Source organism: Octopus sinensis, linkage group LG9, assembly GCF_006345805.1.
Source record: "Octopus sinensis linkage group LG9, ASM634580v1, whole genome shotgun sequence".
Classification (NCBI taxonomy): Eukaryota; Metazoa; Mollusca; class Cephalopoda; order Octopoda; family Octopodidae; genus Octopus; species Octopus sinensis.
In genome coordinates, this window is record NC_043005.1 from 5,433,301 (window position 1) to 5,447,970 (window position 14,670).

A 14,670-nucleotide genomic window follows, 5' to 3' on the forward strand; every position below is an offset into this window, starting at 1 on the left:
TCAGCGGAAAGGTAGAAATTGTTTCATTTAACTCCAACACAACGGATAAATCATTCCGCTTTGTATGTCCATGAAGCATGTCATGAATGTCCAATTTCCAAGATATTCCTTGCTGCTCTTCCTTGATCATCAGTTTCAAATGTTAATTATATTCCAGTTCCTATAAAACTTTTCCTTGTCTAGCATATATATTTACTTCATTGTATGTTTGGCACCACCTGAGCCACCACCTGAATGAACTTATCATCTGCCACATGTAACAATACGTTTGTGATATACTTTCTTTCTAAATCCTTCAGGAAATATGTATTTCTTAACCTCAGTGCCCCTAATGAGCAACATTTTAGAATTTCTATTAATCTTAATATAGATTTCTTAACATATTTATAAATTTTGGGTTTTGAGGGAACATCTATAGGTGTAGTCATGGCTGTGTGGTTAAGAAACTCACTTAGTAACCATGTGATTTTAGGTTCAATCCCACTGCGTGGAACCTTAAGTAAATGTCCTCTACTATAGCCCTGTTTCAACTCAACCATTGTGAGCAGATTTGGAGGACAGAAACTGTGTAGAAGTTCATCTCATATATATATATATATATATACATATACTTACACACACATATGTATGTATGTATATGCATGCAGGCAGGACTATATGGTAAGAAGTTTCCTTCCCAACCACATACAGGTTCAGTCCCACTGTGTGGCACCTTGGCCAAATGTTTTCTACTATAACCTTGGGATGACCCAAACCTTTTGAGTGGATTTGTTCGCTGAAAACTGAAAGAAGCCCATTGTGTGTGTGTGTGTGTGTGTGTATGTATATGTTTGTTTGTGTGATTGTCTTTTGCCTGACACCCTGTGATAGTTGGAAGCAAGTGCCACTGCCATGCAAGCAGTATCCTTTGTTTGCAATCTTCTGTGAGATGTCTGGTCATGGGAGAAATATCACCTCACCTGGAAACAATCAAGAGATGGCAACAGAAAGCCATAGAAAATCCATCTCAACAAATTCTGTCTGACCCATGCAAACATGGAAAAGTAAATGTTAAAGGGACGGTGGTATGTATTTGCCCTTTTTAATTCTATGATCTTTCTCAATGGATTCTCTGTGTCCGGCATTTATCTTGTCTTTAATTTCTATGTTTGATGTGCAGGCATGGTTAAGAAGTTAGCTTCCTAACCACATGAATTCAGGTTCAGTCCCACTGCTTGACACCTTGGGTGTCTTCTACTATAGTCCTGGGCTAACCAAACTCTTGTGATTAGATTTGGTAGATGGAAACCAAAAGTAATCTGTTGTGTGTGTGAAAGAGAGAGAGAGAGAGAGAGAGAGAGAGTGTGTATGTAAGTGTTGCCTTCTCTTGACATCACTGCCATGCAAGCAATGCAATTTATTTCCAATTTTCTGCAAGGAAATGTCTGGCCATGAGAAAATATTTCCTTGCTCAGAAACAAGTGAGGGTTGGCATCAGGGCATAGAAAATCTATTTCAGTGAACTCCACCCGACCCATGCAAGCATGAAAAACTGGATGTTAATTTTATTCAAATGCTTTCCAAGCACCCAAATTGTCATATTAGTAGATATTTATTTCAGAATTTTTTCACTCTGATTTCTCACAAGCTATGTAACCTTTTTCTTTTTATCTATCTTATGACCAGGTTTTTCAGTTTTCCTTCTCACATTCTTTTGCCCTAAAAGTTTCATTACAATCCTTTCTTTTTATTATTTATTTAATAGAACATCATCCTCCTTCCCTGAACATCTCACCCCTATTGTACACTTATTCAAGTGACTGCTTTTCATCTACCTGTCAAACTATTCTTCTGGTATCATTCTACGAAACCCTCTCCTAATTTTCCTGTAGGCCAACAAATATATTTTGAAAACATTACTTTTATGTAACAGTAACCAATTTCTTTCAGTATATTTCCAACCTTTATAATTGTTTTTATTTCTTTTTTAATCTTGATCAGACTACTTCTCAATAGTTTAGAATTTCATTGAGGTTCATGTTTTCTTAGTGAAATGGCTTGTATCTAATTAAAAAAAAAACACAAAAAAACAAGAAAACCTTCAACATAGAAATCTTATTGTAGGTTGTCTTCTGTTTAGTTTTGTTTAAAAAGAGAGTATGGCTACAATTGAAGCACATCAGTTATGAAAAATGCTATCATCAACAATACCATGTTTGCTGCCCCTAACTTATCTCCGTTATTGTATGCTTGTGCTATTTCGAGCCTAAGCTGCTGATGTACACAGCTTGTGGAAAGAAAGACATTTGAAAGAGTGACAAGATAGATTCAAGTAAGACCAAAAACAAGCTAACAGTACATACACACATGCATGCACACACTCTCTTAGATGTGAAAAATCCCATCAGCAATTGTGTGGTCCAGTATCATAGCAATTTCAGTGCTGAAAAATTATGGGACCACTCGTTTGGAAAGCATAAGTGATTGTACCCATCATTAGAATGCAAGGCAAACCATTACTGTCTTAGGACTTGTAAAAGCATGGGAGACATTGATTTAGGACAAGAACAAATCAAAAAGAAATAAGGACTATTGCAACATAAGAAACAGTGCCCCTTGGATTACAGACAAAATAAACAGAAAGGATGCTAATGTAAAGGAAAATCAGAGTTGAGACTTTTGTCAAAACAGCACCTGAAGAGCAGAGAAAACATTGAAGTGCCTGGTTAATGAGAGAAAGAGGGGAAGAGAGAGAGACTAAACTGCTCTAGTTGTCAACTATTCTTAACTGTGTAAAATTTATGCTCTTCGACTGCTAGAATTTTCTAGGAATTTGCTTTAACTTCAGTATAAATTGTATCCCTTAACATATCTATCTGCTAAATGTACTCCAAACAAGATTGACCAAATTCATTTGCATTTCCAAATTTTCCCAAAAATATATTTCTTTCTAATTAGAATTCATACCAATCTTTCTCTTTCCACAATCTTTAATTTTTCATGACATATGTGCAGTTTTCCATTAAGCTTACTATTGGGTCATCCCATAAATAATGCAGTTTTTCAAAATTAAGATAAACAAAATGTTTTAAAATCTAAAATATACTCTCCTTTATTTCCTACAATGCTCTTCCATCTATTTGGTAGACTTGCAAGGCCCCTCTTCCATAATTATTTTGTCCTTGACAAAAAATACTCCTCCAGTACTGTTCTGACCTCACCTACAGAATTCATAATTTTTCCATCCAAATGATTTTGAAGACTGGGGAATATATGATAATCACATGGGGCAATGTCCAGTGAATATGGGGGAGGGGGCATCGTTTCCCATTCAAACTGTTCCAGCCTCTGGAATGTCATCCTCGTTGTATGTGGCCGAGCATTATCCTGATAGAAGAACACTTTTTGTCTTGAAATCAAAAATTGTCATTTTTCTTCTAGCACTGACTTCAGCCATTCAAGCTTCCTTTGTTATTTTTGGTTTGGGTTCAAAGTGGACTAAACCTTTCATGTCCCACCAAACAGATAACAACACTTTACGTGAGTAAAGACCTTTAATCTGAGGTGCCAGTGTTTCTCCTTTCCCTACTGTCTTTGGCGCTTGACATTTTTAGAGAGAACCCATTTCGCATCACCAGTCACTATTCGGTCCAAAAAAGGTGCATTCGTGAGATGTGACAGCAAAGAAGAGCACACATTCACTCTGCATGCGATTAAATTCAGACAGTTTGTGAGGAACACATTGACCCAATTTGCTGACTTTTCTGATGGCATGCAGGCATTGATGAATGGTTGAATGACCAAATTCAAGTTTCTCTGCTAGTTCCTCAACAGTTATGATGGGATTTTGTTCCACCAGGATTTGCAGGATGTCCTTGTGAAGCTCTACAGACCTTCCAGGATGAAGCTCATCATCTAGGCTGTAGTTTCCAGCTCAGAATTTCTGGAACCACTGTTGACATTGGCTTAAGCTTCTTGTCCAATCCCCATATACTGCATTAATATTCCTTGCACTTTCCACTGCATTGTTGCCTTTATTGACCTCATAAAGCAAAATATGCTGAATATGCCCCTTTGTCCCTTCCATTATAGCTTTGAAAAAACAACTACTAAAATTGAACTGCACTCTTCAAAACTTGCACTAAGAATAAGTACGAGGTAAAATTACTACCTGCTTTTATAGCAAGTTGATGCAGGTAGTTTATCCTGTCCCCTTCCAACTTTTGGTTCATGCAATTGAAAAAACTGCATGGGATGGTCCAATAAATTTCTATCTATCCATATATGGAGAATTGATTGTGTAAGCATAAAAAAGTAACTCCAGAGTAATCAAGAGCTCAGTTAATATAACAGATTGCTCAACTCCAACATGTTATTACATAGCAATCAATCTTCATAGTACCAACTTACATGGATATGTGTAATCCTTTAAAATGATCCTTAAGAGCAGTGTATTTAATGTAAGAGCTTTCAAGTTAAATATATATTTGCCAAAAAAAAAAAAAATAGAGAAAACCATTTTTTTTCAGTTTTATTGATATATTGTATTTCTATACCTTTTAACTTTTTGATACCAACTGCATTAGACAAACTTTCTGTTTTGGTGATCTAATTTAAAACTTTCAGTTAAAATTTCATGTTATGTTCCAAACACAAGCTTAATAATGACCAACTTATTTTATTAAATTTATTTTCAAAGTAAATTAAAAGAAAGGCAAAGTATTTCTACAGAAATTTGGTAAAAAAAGAAGGGAAGCTTAAACAAATTCAATTATCTCTTTTAACTCTGTCATACTCTTTCATTATCATATTTTTGTGAAATAATACTGCCTTTGTTTTGGTTCATTTTGAAAATAATGAAGAATTTAGCAAAATAACTGTATCATTGTGGAACATATGATGAAATTTTGTTGAAAGGTTTTAAATTAGATCAGGAAATTTGTATCAAAGAAATGAAGATGGTCTCAGATGAGTTGGTATCAAGAGGGTTTAAGAAAAAAACACTAGTTTTTTTTTTTCACCTTTAACTTACTTAGTTTTTTAAGTTTACGATGAACTTCCTATTCAAGTAGTGTCAGGCTGTTAAACAGTTCCCCATACCATCTATAATGCCATTTGGTTGAGGAATAAACACTCTATCAAAGAACTGTATCTTATTTTTGTTGTTTTGTCCTCTCTAAATCTTCTCTCACATTTATGGAGTGTAAGGCTAGAGCACTCAAGACTCGTGTTGCTGGTTGATCCAGTTTTGTAGAGTTAATGTTTCTATTATATAGAAACACTTCATTTGTTTTCACCAGTTTGGCAATCAGTGTACACGTGTGTGTATATGTATGTATGCATGCAAGTATGTAAGTATATAAGTATACCAGCTGTATGCAAATACAGACATGGCCATGGAGTTGAGATGTTTGCCTCACAATAACACTGTCCCGAGTTCTGCTCCGTTCTGTTTGAGTTTCTCATTAATCGTATGTGTGTATCAGACTGCATTAATTAAATCAATTTTAACAAAGCAGCTCCAGGAGTCAATCAAAATGTTGAGGACTTTTAGTGATTCTTTTTGATAGTTCACAAACTTCTTCTTTCCCTTAAGCAGAATTCACCATTCAGGGGCTGCTTTGGAATGCAACTCATTTATTCAGGCCAACATTTTACATCTCAAAGCCTGATCTCTCTCTCTCTCTCTGTCCAGTTAGTGACAAGAGATGACAAGCAATATTAGAAAATAGAAGTATAAGTGCAAATTTAATCTTGAGACAATAATACACACTTGCACGCCCTGAACAGGTTTCTTTCAGTTTCCATCTCCCAGTGTTTTGGTCAGCCTGAGACTATAGTAGAAGACACTTGCCCAAGGATGTGATGTAGTGGGACTGAACCCCTAAACCATGTGTTGGGAAGCAAACTTCTCAACTGTACAGCCACACAGTCTTTGATAAAATTTCAGTCATTTTTGTTGTTGTTGTTTACATGAGTATTGTGTATAGACAAGTTGTTTACATCTCTCGAAACCTTTCAGAGTTGGCTAAACATGTAAAGATAGCATATAGATGTATATTCTATAATGTAATCTAGTATAGAAACAAAATACTGTTAATGGATTGGCAATTTATTAATCCTTGATTAATCTTGAAAAAATATTTTATTTTAAAACATTTCTTTTCATATTTTATGTTCAATAAACACATCTAATCATGTTAATACAGAAAATATTTTACAGGTGGAAGTATTTTTCACCTGTGTAGTTCAGTTGGGATTTATTTTCAGCTTAGTGTTATATAAACAAGAATAATATGTCTTGTTTCATAATACTAAGAAATATGCAAATGCCACCATTTGACCCTTTTGATACCAACCTGCCTGACACCATCTCTGGTTCTCTGTTTCAAGGTGATCTAAATTAAATCTTTCTATCAGAATTTTACTTTCTGTGCTTATCACCAACTTAATAATGACAAAGTTATTCTCTTAAATGCTTCATTATTTTCACAATTGAATCAAAGGCAGTGTATCAACAAAAATATGTTAACAGAAGGGTTAAGCAGACATATGTTCAAAAGCATCCCAGCCATGACTATCCAGTCATTTTTTTATGACAGTAAATCCCAGACTACATCTCCAGTGATGGAATGGTGTTTTTTTACCCTTTTAATACCAACCTATCTGAGACCACTCTTGGTTTTAAGATATAAATTTACTGTTTTAAAGTAATCTAAATTAGAACATTCCATCAGAGTCTCATGTTAATTTATATTCCCAACACCACTTTTCTAATGACTAAGTTATTTTACTAAGTTCTTTATTATTTTAAAAATCAATTAAAACTAAAGCAGTGTATTTGAATAGAAATATAACAGAGAGATTAACAACGTGTCTCTTGCATTTACTCTGCAATTTTGTTTATTATTGTTATAAAAGATTTTTTATGTTTGCATTGCTGTGTAAAGAAAGAAAGGAGATTTTTTATTTTTTTCTGTTAAAGATACACATTTTAGGAACGAACTAGTAGATATTGCAGGCCAACAAAGAAGCCACATAACAAGGAAGCCAATGAGGGAGTCCTTATGTAGTCAACTGACCTTCTAAAAATAGTAGCTAAATCTTAGTCATATTGCACCCTACTGTCTTAAAATCTGAAGGAAACAATGTATAATAGAGGCTGAGATAAACTGTGGATGAAAAGAAAGATGCGATGGTTTCAGCTGGAATGTCTTTGACCATATGACTGCTGGTCCAGAGCTGAGTCACACCTAAATATAACAACAGCTTGTAGATACCTCACACACTGGGCATAAACATTTGCTCTCTGCCTGTAAATTACAGCTTTTTTCTTTCTTTACTATAATTCTGCTGTATTGATAATATAAGTTTTTCACAGTTGAAATCCTATAATGAAATATTTTCTTTCTTTACTTCCTAATATTTTCTCAATATAACACTAAATTGGCGGTGGTAGTCATGGTTAGGTTTCACAGTTGATGGCAAAGTGTATTTTTATTGGTAACCTTCTAAAGCCTTTTGTTCTCCAAAATATGGTATGTAAAGGTAACTGCTTACCTTTTGATACAAACCTGCTTGAAACTGACTCTGATTCTATGTTGCAAATTCTGTTTTAAAGTGATCTAAGTTAAGACATATTCAAATTCCACGTTAATTTATATTCCAAACACCAGCTTAATAATGAGTTATTTTACTAACTTCTTCAATATTTTCAAAATTCATTGAAACAAACAAAGTATATTTCAACAGGGTGAAGTGCTTACCCATTTGTTAGCAAACCCTGTGAGACAGCCCCTTCATTCTTTGATACAAACATTTTGCTTTAAAATTATCTTAACTAAAGCTTTCATCAGAATTTCATGCTAATTTATGTTCCAAGCATCACCTTAATATTGACTGGCATTTTACTAAACTTTTTGTTATTTTCATAATTGATTAAAGCAAATGGATTTTAATTCAACAGAAATATGAGAACAAAGGGGTTTAAATGGAAGAAACTCCAGGTTCAATGTACAAGATCTGTTTTCATCTTCTCTGAGACCATGTCTCTATCACACAGCATTATGGCTGTTTGTAGTTCAGTTTTGATAATCCAAACTTGTTGCCTACAATATTCACTCTTTGGAATATTTTTTAATATGAATTGGAGGATTTGGTGGAGATTAATGGGATGCAGAAAAAGTGGATTTAAATGGAGCTTAAAAGTGACTTATAGCTCAACTCAGAGTTTGAGCTTATTCCTTTAGCATTTAAACTAACCATATCCTGCTCAAATATTTTATGTTCAAACTGGCCAGATCCAGCCTCTCACATCTACCCTAGAATATCATTCTGAAAATAAACAATTACATCATTGAAATCTTGAAGCTACAAGATAATGCATGGCTAATTCAAAACAATATGAATAAATAAGCATTACATTTGACTGAGAAACCTGAATGCTAAAGCCACAATATATGCTGTTCAGATTTCCACTTGTACTCCTCGGATACCTTGACGGTCATTAAGATAATTACTTTGTTTCAGCATATGGTTTAACTGTCTTCCGTATATTTCTCTAACCTTTTAGCATTCAGATTATTCTCTCAATTGTAAAGCTTATATATTCCCATTGTTTTAAATTAATCATGCATTGTCTTGTAGCTTCAAGATTTCAATGATGTGATTGTTCATTTTTAGAATGGCATTGTAGGTTAGGTGTGACAAGCTGGATCTGGTTGGTTTGAACATAAAGCTCATAGAATATTTGGTTTAAATGCTGAAGGGTTAATTATGAAATAAATTATATTCTTTGTATTATTTTATCATACTCGTATTAGTTAACATTTATTTTATCTTATTGCCAGTAAAAGTAATTAAAAATGGAATTTAATTAAATTTTGACTTGTAACTGGGGGAAATGAACAACAAAACATTGTCTGAGACAGATTTCTCTGGTGTTCTAATGCTTATCAATGTATGGAAGTAAGTCACCTTCAGCACATAATAAGCCATTTTTACTTCTGTTCAGGTTTATAAACAAAAATATTTCATTTTATGTGAGAAGCTTATCTCTGCTAAATCACTCTTGATATAAAAATACACACACGTGTATGTGTGTATGTGTATGTATATGCATATATATATATATATATATATATGTATATCATATTTGTAACGAATTCACACCATTAATGCCTGAAGCTTCATTAATATTTTAAGGTGTTATGATCCACCTCCTCCTCTTCCCCCCTTTTTTTCTTGACCCCCCCCCTCCGCTATAATTACTGTTGGAACGATTTTAGTTTTTTTAACTAGGAGAACAGAAGAGACTGGCACAGATGTTTAATGACTTAGTTGGGCCAGAAACGAGACTTGAACATTGTGTAAAATAATAGTTGTTTTGTTATCCAACAGGGCAGAAACAAATTGAAGGAAAATAAATTAGATGTGTTTTGTAAAGTAATAGGATGTTAGTGGAGAAAACTTTGTCAAAACAATGCTCTACTTGTTCCTGTCATTTCCTCACAAAATTCTATATTTTAAAGTAAACAGGAGCAATAAGAGAGAAAATAGAAGTGAAATTGTTGGCTAGTTTTATGTCAAATTTAGATTTTCAGAATAATCGTGATTCAGAGAGAAATAATTATCAATGATATAGATGCATGTTTGGCTGTGTGGGTAAGAAAATTGCTTTCCAACCACATGGTTTTGGGTTCAATTTTATGTTGACCAATGCCTTGTGTATAGCATTTGGTTGATGAAAATTGTTTGGAATCTTGTTGTATTCATATACATTCGCGAATGTGTTTATATATATATATATATATATATATATATAAACTTGGATATGTTTCGACCAAAGATTGGTCCAGGCCATATATATTTATGTGAATGTTTATGCATATAACTTTAATCCATTACTGAGCCTAGTAAAATCTATTTTGCTTCACTGAAGGCCTTCATGTATGTGGGTGTGTGTGCATCACCTCCATGCTGGCAGGATGTAACAAGATCTGACAACTCATAACACTGTGTTATGCTCCAGTGTCTACTTTCATATGGTTTCTACAGCTGGATGCCTGACCTAATGCCAACCACTTTTCACATTGAGCAGGCTGCTTTTCTCATGGCACTGTCATTAATATGGTGCTTGTGTGTGTGTGTGCTTTTGTAGTAATCTGTATGTAATGCAGTTGTCTTCAATTCAGAATCTTCAAATAGAGAATCCTTGAAATGTTTTATACATTTTCACTACCACTTATTGATTATATTTAGGGAGTGCAAATCATTTTCCTCTGTTCTTTTTTTAGAGGACCCTGACATTTAAACATTTTTCTCAAAATCTTATGTAGCTCGTTGCTGATAGGGCCATGGCTATGATAATAATTACAAGTGAAAACTCTATAATCTGGATATAAGAATTGTAGGTTTCTCATTAGCTCTTCATTGCTGTTCAATGTATGGATATATGCAAATATATAAATGATGTCAAACCAAATAATATTTTGAAATTATGTAATAAAAGTCCTCCTTGATATAGGACTTTGCATTGCACAAAAGCAACTACACCATCTTTATTTGTTGAAATCTGGACTTCTCATGAGAGCTCTGGACATCTCAATAGCATGAGTACAGGTTCAAAGAGGAGATTTATATAGATGTAAAGGTGTGTGTGTGTGATCATCATTTTAACTTCCGTTTGTCCATGTCTGCATGAAGTAGACAAAGTTCACTGTGGCAGCTTTTGTATCACTGGGTGCCTCTTTCTGCTACTAAGCCCTCACTTTTTTTCAAGTAAGGTGATATTTTCCCAAGTATTTTATGAAACACAAACAACATAATGACCAGATATGATTACATAGTAGACTGCTAATCAACATCACTGTTTGTATGATGGCAATGTGATGGTGTCCTTCTTTAACCACTAGCATGTAATGTCAAGACAAGACAAACACATATACACATACCCATTCACACACACACACACATTTCTGACCACCAAAGTCAGCCACACTGCTTTGATTGACTCTAAGCTAGAGGAGAGGACACTGGTCCAAAGTACTGCAAAGTGATACTGAACTGAAGACCAGCTGGTTGCAAAGTGAGTTTCTTAACCACGTACCCAACCCTGTAGTTGTTATTTAATAATTGTTAATATTGTCTGCTTATCCATTTGTCCAAATAAAAAAAGGGTCAAAGCCCCTTAGTTTGTTATTAGAAACTGAGCCAAATACAGAGGTGAAGAGAACTGTAATGGAGGAAAATGCATTGGATGTAGAGATTGATAAGAGGAGGAGGTCAGGCTTAGGTATTTAGTGGATTTAGGACAGGAGTAGGTGTGTATACTTAGATGGATTGGAAGACATTCTTTGATGTGGTTTCTTTGGCTGGATGCCCTTCCTAACATGGACCACTCTTTAGGGTGTACTGGTGCTTTTTTATTTTCATGGAAAATGTAAAGGGTACATATGTATGCAGGAACATGCATATGTGTGCATATATATATATATATATATATATATATATATATATATATATATACAGAGTTGTGTGTATGTGGGCAGGTATAAATGTCATCAAAGGATTTAAAAGCAGTTAAAAGTAAAGGAAAACAGTGATTTCTAAAATATATTTCTTTGTGAGAAGATTTTTTTTCCCATTGAGTTACAGTCCTTGCATTGTTCCACCTTTCATCAGAAATACTGTGAACGAGTAATTGGCTTTTTTTTAATCTTGTAACTAATGACAGACAGTTTGCCAGTGCAAGTAGAGAATGAAAAATAGCACAATTGCAAATTCATTGGTTTTTTTTTTGGTTTTTTAAATATTTTCTTCTTTAAAATACTCATTATTGAACATTTGCTATTCCCATAATTATAATAAAAATTGCCTTTTCTGCAATTTACTTACATTATTGCACATCTAGGTAGAAACTATTATAAAAATGTAAAAACAAGTGTTTTTTTCTTCTTTTTCTTGGACATCTGTTGTTGGTTTCCAGTTAAGAAGAAAAGTTATGGTAGTGGCTTAGAGTGGAGATCTCGAGCCCTGTGTTGTATGACTCAATGTTTTAACAGTACTTCAGTAGCAAAATTACCAGCAATTCAAGGCTCTGGAACCCCGAAATGACTCAGAGCCTAATGTCTCCCCGTGTCTTTCCTTCTGAAAATATTTTGACTACACCCAACAAATTCTGTATATCTATTTATGGGGATTATTTTTACTCTCACCAACTACAAATTTCTGTGAAATACTGATATGAAAATGTTAGTAGGCTATATCTGTATTAATTTAATATATATTAATATGCTACATGAATATACCACACCTGTATTAATTTAATATATATTAATATGCTACATTGATATTGTGTATTCTATCAAATAATATTAAAAATGCAGAATGAAGATCTATATACCTCTATTAATATATTCACAATATCTGAATTTAATATCAAAAGTGTATAAATAAAAATATATGCTATATCAATACGTCAGCAAGCTGGCAGAATTGTTAGCATGATGGGTAAAATGCTTAGCAGTATTTCATCCGTATTTATCCCTTGGGTTCAAACCCCACCAAGATTGACTTTGCTTTTCATCCTTTTTTTGGGGTCAACAAAATAAATACTCGTTGAGCATTGGGGCTGATATAATCAACACTCCCCCCTCCCCAGGCCTTATGCTAAAATTAATATATCCTATATCCTCTTCTGTATTCTTAAACCAAAATGAGAATTGTATATCTCTTAATGTACAATATCTTCATTTGAAATCAAACCTTCATATATTTTTTCAAGATGCTGTGTCCTTTGCTATATTCTTAAATATGGAAAATGAATGTAAATTGATGTACATTTATTAATATACTCAGAATATCTTCATTTAAAAACAAACCTTCATATTTTTTTTGTTTGCAATATCTGTATTAATACAGTATATATTAATATATTAATGTATCTTAAATATTAAAACAAGAATATGAAAATTGATGTACATCGTCACGTTATCAAATCAGACCTTCATGTTTTTTGAGATGATACATTAAATGATTAAGAGTTAGTGAATACAAATATGAAGATTTTGTGAAAGTCTTCATGTTGCCTGGTTAAATTACTTTGTTTACTACATGTTAATATGTTCCAAGGTGGTAGTATTTCTCCAAGAATCTTTAGCAAATGGTTGCTGAGAAAATTTTTTTACTTCAAAATCTTTTACTACGATGTCCGATCAAGAAGTATCAGGACTGTTGCTATGGTAACAGAGCTGAAGTACTCAGGGTGAAGCTTACTTGGCACAGATTGACCTTCAAATCTGTTGTGTATGCTCACTAAGTTATAAAGTTCTTGCTCAGTTCTGTTGTTTATAGCAGTGCTCGGAGGTAAAGTGTGTAGAGCGTGGTCATCTGTGCCAAATCTCCTTGAATGTGTCAAGGAAGAGGACATGGTCTTAATGAGAAAATGGTTTTAACAAGTGACAAATTGTGAGTCTATGGCTATGGCCCTGAAGCCAAGGCTCAGTCTTCATAATGCAAGACACCAACAAGATTTTTAAGATGTTGAGGAAATCGAAATGCAGTGAGGCAGCTGCTTGCTATCCCTAAAAAGGAGTTCCAGGAATGTTTCTATCAATGGAAATGACACTATATCAAGTGTGGGGCTTCAGAAGGGGACAACTTTGAAGAAAATTAAATACTGAATTGTGTTGCAGTTTTCTTTTTATTGCACCAGTCCTCATACTTTTTGATCAATCTTTGCAAATGACCATTTTAATATCAAATTTTACACACACACACACACTTGAAAGAAAAAGGCACTCAACACATTTAGTAAGTGTTACGTGTATTATTATCTAAAACAGTTTGATTTGGCTCCATGTGACTTAAAGTTTGTGGGCTTCTTGGAGAACCCATCTTGTTCAGGCCTAGGTTACTGAATTTGGTAAATAGCTTAGTAACTGGTGGTTTAAGAGTACTATGGAGAAGCTGTGCTGAAGAAGTGACAATATTTAAGCCATTTTAATATCAACCCACCTAAGACCATCCTTGGTTTTCTGTTTTAAAGTGATTTAAATTAAAACTGTCCTTCAAAATTTCATGTTAATTTGTGTTCCAAATATCAGCTTAATAACAAAAAAAAATGTTAGTCTATGATATTCTTCATCTCTTTAAAAAATTGAACTGAAACAAAGGTTGAGTGATGCAGTTTTATATTTCTGAGATGAGGAATTGTATTATGTATACTGTTTATGTGAGTCAAACTGGTGTCATCATCTTCATTGTTGCTTTCACTACATTTCAGCTATTGTATGCTCCAGCCTTCTTCAGGTGTCTTGTGCTACACTCAGTTGTTGTATTGGAATTTTGACCCAGGCTGCACACTCTTCTCAGTCTACTCTTTGTGTTTTGTGGCATTTTTGCTTCAGTTGATTTTTTTATGGAACGTACAAGAGGGAAAAGCAACAATCAAGATGACACCAGTCTGACTAATATAAACATAAGAGCAGAGTATTTCTATAGAAATTTAGTACTGAAAAGGATAAGCAGACTTATATTCAAAGACATCCCAGCCATGACCATCCAGTCATTTTATAGTTAACCACAGTAAATTCCAGACTACATCTTCCAGTGATGGTAGGGTGTGATTTAATCCTTTTCATATCAACCTACCTCAGACCACTTCTGGTTCTATGATGCAACCTTTTTGTT

General features: G+C 33.9%; 1 protein-coding gene across 5 annotated transcripts in view; it reads left to right on the forward strand.

Annotated features, from left to right (window-relative positions):
* LOC115215537 (putative extracellular sulfatase Sulf-1 homolog) overlaps positions 1-14,670 on the forward strand; it is a 213,472-nt gene that overhangs the window by 142,401 nt on the left and 56,401 nt on the right. The gene's annotated exons all lie outside the window — the stretch shown is intronic.